Here is a 9,496-nt window from a genome sequence, read left to right as displayed (position 1 = left end):
AAAGCCAACTTTGTTTTTCCTTCTCCTTTGTAAAGTGAAAGACTGGATAAGACTATTATGACTAAGTGTCTAGCAGAGTGCAGAGTACCACACATACAGCATTAACTTGAATCACATGAAATTGCCATTTTAGTAGATCAAAACTGTTGAATAAGTGTTTAAAAAATATCTGTTGAAAACGTGTTAAAAATTGAATGAATGATTGAACAAATTAGGAAGTCTCTTTTAAGTCTAGAATTCTATTTTTATTCTATTTTCAACAATTAAAAATAGAATAGTTTAAGGTAGTAAAAATATACATTAAGCAATGAACTTTTCCCAATCATTTAATGAACTAAAACTCAAACTGACTAGTCTCTGTTGTTTTCTCATTCATTTGTGGGTTTTTGTTTGTTTGTTTTTTTGTTTTGATATAACAATGGAGTACAGCAAACGTGATGTTAATTGATTGCCACTCTGAAAGTAAGCTTAAATTCACATTTCAGGGCCCGGCGTGGGGGCCGGATGGTGGTGGCCCAATCTTATAATCCTAGCACTTTGGGAAGCTGAGGTTGGAGGATCGCTTTACACCAGGAATTCAAGTCCAGCCTGGGTAAGAGCAAGACTTCAACTCTACAAAAAAAAAAAAAAAAAAAAGGTTAGCTCACTATGGTGGCACACCTGTAGTCCCAGCTACTAAAAAGGCTGAGGCAGGAAGATCGGAGTTTAAGGTTGCTGTGAGGTTACTAGAGACACCACTACACTCTAGGCAACAGAGCAACAGAGCAAGATCCTGTCTCAAAAATAAATAAATAAATAAACAAATAATCACATTATAAAGTGATGCTATTGGAGCATTTGGGAAATAAAATTGATATACGAAACAGTGTATGTGAAAAGAATTGAGGATAAACATAAGAAAAACTGAATACATTTCATAAAGAACATTATGCAAGAAAAAACACAAAGTTATAGCACAGTACTTAACTGTTCAGTAAATGATAGTCAGATACTACAATAACATAACTCTGTTGAGTTAGTGCAAAATATTATCTAAAACTTTAAATGTCAATACCAGCAGCAACATCTTGAAACGTTGAAGCAGATTATGGCTGGGAAGTGGATCTAGGAGTGTGAAGGGGTGAGGGGGAAATTGCTGCTTTTAATTATGACTTTTACAACCTCAGGAAAACTCCCTGATCACACACCCCACAATTCCATGAACTCCAATGTTACCGAATGAATTGGTAATGGTTCCCATGCTCTGAACTAGACTTAACTTCAATTATTTTGTTAACTTCATAATATTGCAACCCCATTATACCCAATTGAATGTTTTAACTTAATTTAGAGGGTTAAATGGGGTTTTATATCATTTTCATTTTAATTCTGTGCATGTAGTAATATGAAAAAATAAAATTAATTTATTAATTGATTTTCCTATCGAACCTATCCAAATTTTACTCTTTTAAGCAATCAGCTCCAAGTTGGAAGGTGAGCAGTAGTAGCAGGGAGAGAGGAGGGGAACCCAGGCTGCTCGTAGGTGACTTTAACTACACTCCCCAATCTTACCTTTTCTTCTCTGATTCCTCGCTATTTCCAGCCACCTTTTTCTTGTAGCTGAGTGGCAGGAGGGTGTGGGGCACTTTAGGTGGTAAGGCCAGAATGAACAGGTTAGGAATGTTTTATTCAAGTTCCTTCGTTTTCCTGCTGTAAGCCCCAATGCAACCTCATTGTTTTGACATTAAATTTTGCATTAATGCAATAAAATAATTTTCATTATATTGTAGGGACATAAAAAGTGTGAGAAAGTAATATAGTTCATGAAAACTGACTACGTATTTTCTGACTTTCAAGGTTGGAAAATTTAACTGTGCAAAAATGCATCTGTACAATTTTTTCATTAATGTATTCTCTGTCATGTCTAATTTATTATGGAAATAAAGTCTTTATCAGAACAATTAATCAGATCAAATGGTTTTGAACACTCTCTGGAGCTGTGATATCTGCAGTCCTTGCATACAAAGGTGAGCATTATGCATGAAATATGGTATTTAGTAGCCACTTAATCAGAAAAACTTTTCAGTTCAATGCACTGTCATCTTGGAGTTGAAAGAGGATTCTAATTAAATAATGGCTTTTAACATTAGCCCTCTGATGACTCGCAGAGAAAGGTACCCAGATAGTGGGGCCAGAATGGAAGCAAAATGAATGGGAAGAAAACAGATTAGGTAATATTCAAAAGGAAAACCCTATATGGACCCATCTCTAAGAATGTCTTCTCTGTTGGTCAGAAGTGGTAACCCACCATGCTAAGTCAACTGAGAGCCCTTTGGGAGTGAAAACCCAGAGCAGCCCCAGAATAACCTTGAGCCCAGGTTCCAGTTAGCGTCCCAGACTGCTGGCACTTGGCGTCTGCCTACTATACAACTGCTGCTTCTACACCATTGTTCTAACCTGCTCATTCAAAAATCCTTTTCTTTGCTTGGGGCCAGGAGTTCAAGACCAGCCTGGGAAACATAGTGAGACCCCCATCTCTACAGAAAATAGAAAAATGAGCCAGGCATGGTGGCATACACCCGTAGCCCAGCTACTCAGGAGGCCAAGGTGAGAGGATCACTTGACCCCAGGAGTTTGGTGACAGAGTGAGCTATGGTCGTGCCACTGCACTCCAGACTGGGCCACAGAGCAAGATTCTGTCTCTAAAATGAAAAACAAAGGACAAACAAAACAACAATCCTTTTTCTATGAGTTCCACAATGTATCTTTGTAACCATTTTCTCCGAGAATAAGCACAGTGTGATTAGGAACATGAACTCCTGAGCTGTACTCCTAGGTTTAAACCCCAGCTCTCCACTTGTTTGGTATGTGACCTTGTCCGGTTATTTAACCGCACTGGGTCTCAATTTCCTCATCTGTAAAATGAGGGTAATGACAGTACGTGTTTCACAGAATTTCTGTGAACATTAAATGACTTCTCTCCATACAAAGATTTTCAGATGTTTCAAAGGAAAAAAAAGAAAAAAATATTTTTTAAAGATTATAATTTTATTTAAAAATAAACAAATAAATGACTTCTCACATGTAACACAATGGTGCCAGGCATGCAGCAAGCACTTTGTAAATGCCAGCTATTATGGAACAGGCTGAACTCAGTAGCTGTCCTCCCTCTCCCTCATTCACACACACCCCACACGGTATCCCTTAGATTTAAAACAGTGCTTAGATTTAAAACCCATCCTAAGCACTTATTTCTTCCTGTCCCTTGGATGAAATTTTGAACTGGCCCTATAACTTTTCTCTAATTTTCAAGATGATTCCAATCATTCTCTGTCCCAAGAAGCTGTATTTGAGCAATTAAAATATCCAGTAGTGTAAAGTCACTCAAATTTCCAACTTCTATCTAACGTAGAGATTTTCTTACACTCCAGCTTAAAACCCTTTATACCTGGCAGGCTTTGTGTGTTGGACATGGTGGGAGGAGATATTCAGTTTTTCTCTCTCCCCTTCCCTCCCAGGATCCTCTTCAGCGCCCCTCGCCATTCTACGGCCTGCTAGGAGAAGTGGATATTGTGGGAAAGTCCACAGTAACGACTGCCATGGCTGGTGCAGCTGTGATCTGGCATTGGAGCACTCTGAGCTTGGCAGTTGATTAGAGCTGGCACTTTCTCTAGCAGAGTGGTTTTGAAGTTTTCTCAGAAGTTTACATTTTTTAAAGGAAAAGGCCTTTTTCTCTGGCTGGTCACTAATAACCCCAATTCTAACCCCCAGGGCATTTGGCAATCTACCCCTGACACTCTCGACTGGGATTCCATCATCATCCAAACAGCACTCTTGGCAGAATGATTTTTAAGTTGGCTCAAGTAGTCTTCTCACTCCCCTATCCCAAGCTCCAATGGTTTCACTTGCTTCCCAGGAAAATTCATGCATCCCTGCCTTGCATGAAAGCATGGCTCTTCCTTTTAATCTTACGCATTGGGGGTCAGTAACACCAGGCACGCACACTCAGCTCCAGGGAACATGTGCCAAGTTTCCAGGAGGGCTCAGTAAAGCGTCTCTACCATAGATCACAATGTGGATGGTACAACCCAAACGGCCTCCTCCTTTCTACGTTCTGGAAGGACTGGCTACTCATACCTTAAGTCTCCCCAAAGGAATCTTCTCTCCAGCTTCTTTCACTTCCACATAGTATGTCCTAAAGAGGCACCTCCTTTGGCAGATGGCAGTGACTGTTTGATTCCCAGGCTTTGGAGCCTCGGCCAGAGCTGTGATGTGCAATGTTCCATCTTACGTTGTGTGACACTTGTTTTAACTGCTGGTCATGTCTTTCACTGAGGTCTTTGTCTGCTGAATCCATCTCCTTCTACATCCAATGCCTCTTTCAGTGGAGGGCTTTAATTTATGTGAATTTAATTTTACATGCCTGTAGAGCAAGGGATATAGGTAGTGAAAAGATAAATAATAATTTAAACAATACCTGCAGTTCTGTGACCATCCCTCTCAATGCCTTTGTAACCCTGTGCAAGCTCAGCTGGAATAGGGTTTGCTGGTTTTCTGGGATAATCTGTTCCTGATATACTGTCATACCATGAACATCTCACCTTACTGAGTGTGAATTTATGATTTAAAGATGTATGTTTTCCATACAGACAGCCCCTAAATGCAAGCCATAATGCATTGGGCTCTTAATGAAGAGACACTGATCTTTTCTAAAGCTAGAAGGAAAACTGAAAATTAGCTTGTGTTAAAGAGAGAAAGAGAGAGAGGGAGAGAGAGAACAGAAATAGGGTCACCAAATCATCCTGGTTTGCTCAGGACTTCCCTGGTTTTAGCATGAAAATTCCCATATCCCGGGATGTTCCCCAGTCCTGGGCAAACCAAAATGGTTTGTGAACCCACTAGTAGAGTCCAGTGTGGTGGTCAATTTTATATGTCAGCTTACATGGGCTAAGGGATACTCAGATACCTGATAAAACATTATTTCTGGGTATGTCCCTGAGTGTATTCTGGGAGAGATTAGCATTTGAGTTAGTAGACTGAGTGAAAAAAATCTGTCCTGTTTGGATGGAGGTGGGCATCATCCAATCAGCTGAGGGCCTCCATAGAATTAAATAAAGTGGAAAAAGGGCAAATTTGTCCTCTCTTCTTGAGCTGGGACATTCATCTTCTCCTGCCCTTGCACTTTGGAACTCCTGGTTCTTGGGTCTTACACCAGCACTGGCTTCTGTCCTCCCAGTTCTTAGTCCTTTGGCCTTGGACTGGGAGTCACACCACTGACTCCCCTGGTTCTCGGGCTTTGGACTCAGACTGAATTACACCACTGGCTTTCCTGGGTCTCCAGCTTGCAGATGGTGTATCATAGGACTTCTTGGCCTCCATAATCTGATGAGCCAATTCCTATAATAAATCTCCCCTCACATCTCTCTATCTAAATCCTATTGGTTCTGTCTCTCTGGAGAACTCTGACTAATACCATCTACGCATTGGAAGAGTGGGAGGCTGTGCCTGGGCGCATCCCAGCCCAGGCTCCAGGTCTCCTCCGCGTCACTCTCTCCATTCTCCTCCCACATTCCTCATCGCTTTTGCCTAGGGCATGTGAGAGAAAGAAAAATAAACCTTCCATGAGTCTTGACTTAAGCCAAAAGACTAGAAAGCTGGGTTGCTAATATTTTATGCAAAGTTTTTTTAAAGGGATTTCCAGAACTTTTCACTGTGTATTTCTCAAAGACTCCTTTATACCACAAGGAGGAAAAGGAAATGAACCACGAATAGCAAAGTGGTCTGCCCTGAGCCACACAACAATTATGGGGAAGATCTACAGTTTCCTGTTCTTGGCCTGGCCCACCGAGCCATTTTTCTTGGTAAGTTACTTAAGCCTATCTGGGCTTCAGTTTTGTTTTGTTTGTTTTTAAATCTTTAACCTTTTTAAAAAGAAATAATATATTTTCTGTCTAACACCCTGAGTGATGATGAGGATCAAATAAGAAAAATTTGATAATTTATATGAAAAATCCCTCCTCAGACCTCCTTCCTCTAAATCTCCAGGCCACTCACACTGCCAGCTCCTGTTGACCTAGTTTTATCCCAAACATTAAAACTTGCCTGTCCAGAATTTCTTAGCATCTTTTATTGTGCATGTCAAAAGAAAACAAGTAATATGAAAAATTGAAATAAAATTCTTGGCTAATGGAAGAAGGTAAATGGATCTCACTCTCCTCGTTCACATCATGGGCTTCTTATATAAAGTCCTACGTTTTACTAGCCCAGAAGAGTGATATCTAACAGCAGAAATTTCACATCAGGTAGGAGATGATGGCAAAAAATAGGTGGAAGAACTATTTGAGAACAGAGAAAATTTGGGAGAGTTTTCTGAAACAGTACTAAGTCATCCATCGTTGATTCTCTCAAAACCTCCTTAACATCCGGAAGTGACAGAACAAGGGTTCAGAGCTAGAAACCCAGTTTGTTCTACTTCTAACACATTTGCATACCGGCACGATTTTCTAAAACTATGACCATTTCCAGGGACAAGTACAACCAAAACCAAGAGAACAAAAATAGATAACATGTTTTAAAATTAGAAATATGTATCTGAAATTTTCACTTCAAAAGCTAAACTGCATCAGAGAAGTTAAATAACCTGTGTAAGGAAAAGAAAAAAAAAGCTAAACTGCAGCCAGGTTGGGATATTAATGCATAATACTCATGTCAGCAAACATCAATTAATTAGTGAAAATGAGTGAGATGTGAGTCTGTTCAAATGACTACAATCACCTTTATGATTTGTACTGGTTGTTCTTCATTTACTTTAAACATCTATCCTGTCATAGGAGGGAGAAACTGGGGGATACATTCTGCATCCCTTCCTATCCAACTCCCTCCCTCCCTTCCAGGCTCTAGCTTGGCCGTGGCTGTGTTGCTCTGTGCAGGCCAGAGCTCCTGGTGGCCGGCCTGTGGAAAGGCGACCGATCTCATCAGCTTTCAGTCAAACCGTTTCCTCCACTCGACCCTTCGGGCCTCACAGTTGGAATACCTTCCCGCTAATGCTAGTGCTTAGACAGTCACCATTTCTTGTTAGCTCTCATAACCAAGCTGGCCTTTGTAAACAGGCTCTCCATTAGACTCTTTTCAATCAGCCCTCCTCCTTGTACTATCAGCTTCCTGCCAGGACATTGACTGATATAAATGCAAATGATAAAATGGATAATTGAGGAAACCTATACATTACATAGATTAAAAAAAAATAATGAAAAGAACGTTTTATATGAAATTTTTACATAATTAAAGTACCTCAATGCTTCATTATGTTCCATGTGGACAGTGCAAGAATGAACTCCTTTCAAAACGATCTCTTCATTTTCTCTAGTTTTTTCATACAGGCTTTTAAAAAAAAAATCTTAATTTTAATATTAAATTTTTAACTATCCTCCAAAAGATCATTTTTACCTCCTGGGGACATTTTGAAAGATTTCATTTTTGGTTTTTTGTTTGTTCGTTTGTTTTCTGAGACAGAGTCTCACTCTGCCCAGGCTAGAGTGCCGTGGCGTCAGCCTAGCTCACAGCAACCTCAATCTCCTGGGCTCAAGCGATCCTCCTGCCTCAGCCTCTCAAGTAGCTGGGACTACAGGCACATGCCACCATGCCCAGCTAATTTTTTCTATATGTTTTTAGTTGGCCAATTAATTTCTTTCTATTTATAGTAGAGTCAGGGTCTCACTCTTGCTCAGGCTGGTCTCGAATTCCTGAGTTCCAACAATTCTCTTGCGTTGGCCTCCCAGAGAGCTAGGATTACAGGTGTGAGCCACCACTCCTGGCCAAGATTTCATTTTTGTATAATGCCAAAAGAGAACATTATATAATTTTTTTTTGGTGCCAAAAGCTGACAATAAGCCAGGGACCCATTACATGAAAATTTTTAGCTAAAATATATATATACGAAAGCATCTAGCTTTCTTGTTCCCAAAACACATCAAAGAAGATGAGCATAAATTCAGGGATACTGGAGTTGCTGAAGAAACCAAATGAAAATCCTCAATTCTAAAGGAAAATTAATCACTACAAAAGAAGACTGAAGACCATTAGATAATAGATTTAATATCAAGGAGAAATAGCTATAATCCAACTCCATTTAATATGTATTTACTTCTCAAAGCTCTTTTTAGTTTAGAAAATGTTTCCATATATGTAGAAGCTTGCTAATTGCCAGATACAGTTCTCCCCTTTTACCTTAGAAACAGAATTAGAACTCTGGGTTTTAACTGAAGCAGATAGCCTCCAAAACACTTTTCATTGAAACAAAAATCACACAGAAAAAGTGACTATACCTAAGCACAAGTGTACCCCAGTCTGAATCGCTGCAGCCTGTGCTGAAACACCCCAACTATTAGGTTATTCCAGGAAATACAGCATAATTATAGCTCAAAACGTAATTATATTGTGAAACTCAGAATGGACTTGTGACACAGGTCTGTAAACATTCAAATACACACATTTTATCTTCCTCTATGATTGCAACAAAGATTCCTTTTCTCTGTGTTCACAGTGAATGACTGTGTTCAGCAGGAAAAAAAAAAAAACAGTCTCTCATACTATTCTTTTCCTAAACACCTGGTTATTCAGTTTTAACAAGGTGACTGGTTTCCACCATAACTCAGCTATTTTTCCACTTGGCTGGGTCCCCCTGGACCTTAAAGTAAAATCTATGTAACATTAGCTTTCCTACTAACACTATGTGGGTCTCCCCCATCATGCCACTAATTTACAGGTGACCATGTGAATAATGCAAATAGGGAGTCTTTTCCTCTGCTCATTCTTTTGAATTTCTATTAGACACACCAAAGGCAATATTACTCAGATCTCTTTGGTTCTGTGTTCTGCCTCCGCCCATATTTCACTGTTTATAAGCACAGGTAGAACTCTTGCCTCTGCTGCTGGCTGCTTCCTTAGTTCATTGTATATTTGAAGTAACCATAAAGTCAGAAGTTTTTCCAAGTTCTCTTATTTATAGGATTAAAATAATGGCTGCCATTTACCTTTTAAACCAAAGCCTTGTCAATAGAACTAACTAGAAGGAGGCCATTCCACAGTTGCTGTTACCCTTTCCAATGCTGTAGAAATGCAGGGAGAGAATGGTCTTCACATTGAACGACCAGGTTGCGTATTTTATATTCCGTAGTGAGGAGTTTACGTGGTCCTTACTGAAATCATTCCTAGTTTGAGAGCAGATAGGTCATAAACACCACGAAATAACACTGGCTTTAACCATTCTTAATTAAACAGAGAACTTAGAAGTTAACCACAAAGTCCTCCTCCCTATCTGGCTGTGCAGGGAACGAGATCATACACATTGAGGTTTGAAAGTAAAGTGTTGTTCTTAGACCAGAGTGAACGGCCCTTGTCTTGTGCTGTAGAAGGCCCCACTTGGCCCCTCCAGCCCCCCTTGTCCATGTTGCAAGGCGTCTGCTGTGCAGACAGGGTGCGCCCGCTCCGAGCCTGTGCCGTCCCTTCTGGACCACTT

This window comes from Microcebus murinus, chromosome 27 (genome assembly GCF_040939455.1).
Source record: "Microcebus murinus isolate Inina chromosome 27, M.murinus_Inina_mat1.0, whole genome shotgun sequence".
Taxonomy (NCBI): Eukaryota; Metazoa; Chordata; class Mammalia; order Primates; family Cheirogaleidae; genus Microcebus; species Microcebus murinus.
Note: the sequence above shows the minus strand (reverse complement) of the source record.